This window comes from Penaeus vannamei, chromosome 6, assembly GCF_042767895.1.
Source record: "Penaeus vannamei isolate JL-2024 chromosome 6, ASM4276789v1, whole genome shotgun sequence".
Lineage (NCBI taxonomy): Eukaryota > Metazoa > Arthropoda > Malacostraca > Decapoda > Penaeidae > Penaeus > Penaeus vannamei.
Genome location: NC_091554.1, coordinates 43,559,150 through 43,560,407, shown reverse-complemented (window position 1 = coordinate 43,560,407; position 1,258 = coordinate 43,559,150).

The window sequence follows — 1,258 nt, the reverse complement described above, 5'->3', positions numbered from 1 at the left end:
GCCTTTCTCTCTCCGCTTTTTATTCGTTTTCACTCTTCCTTTCCCTGTCTCTCTATCCGTCTGTCTGTCTTTTTACCCCAACCTCTCTCTTCCTCTCCCTTAATTATCTTTGTATTTCTCTACTTGAATTAATTTACTTTCCCTGTCCCATCTTCGACTTTCCATATAACAATGAAAATAAAACTGTATTTCCTCAAAATTAACATTATCCCCGAAAATACCACTGTGACCCTGTACATGCCGAAAAAAGTTGGCATGCGGCTAAAACATACCATTGGCATCTCATGGTAGGTTAACGACAATAAAAAAAACTATGACAGAAGACCAAAGAGAAGAGACATGAGCTCTTGAAAGAAATGATGTCTCCTTAACGAAATAAATCCTTTGTATAAGCAGGTTGTACGTCATTTCATAGGCTTTTGGTCATGTACACACCACTTGCACGTGCCAAGAACGCCGATGTTAGGTAAAAGGAAGGTTTTGCAAAAATTTGAATTTAATTAAGATACCAGTTAATAATCAACTGGTGTTGGGAGTATTTGCTTATTTTCTTCGAATATTTACTTCCAGGATTAGTAGTGTAACTATGTGAGAAGATACAGTGCATTTTTTATGAAAAGAATGTGATTCAGCAGCAACTCAGATTATTCCACGGCATGCGATATTGATAGGGAAATTAATCAATTTTAAGATCAAGAGAACTGAACACGTGGGTAGAGTATACATAATGACTGGGATAATTGACGAATGAACGTAAATGGACACGTTGAAATACATACACGCGAGAAATAAGCGATACTATAATCCCCTTGTGAATTAGACGAGGTTACACTACTTCAGATTGAACTGATTAACCGCAAACGCTACTCTTACAAGCGAGTTCAGAATTAGAATCCGTCCGCTCACATTAATCAAATAAGCAAAGAAAGGTAATACGTGAAGTAAAATTCATACTATTCTGTTCATGAACTGTACACGTGATGCCAAGCCAGTCGGCCTTGGGCATCTAGCATCTGCGCACAAACAAACCGTGCATACATTCTGAAAATGAGTTTGAAATATGTAAATGATATAAGCATTAAAGCAAGAGAACGTATGATAGAAACATATTTCATCTGACAGTCTTGTTTCACAACAATTCCAAAGTAGGTACGAAGTTGCTAAAATGTATCAGATGCGACATTTTTTTTTAAAGAACGAGATTTTTTTTCTTTTGGAAACGAATATTATTTTTATTCAAACAAAAAATTACGAAAAT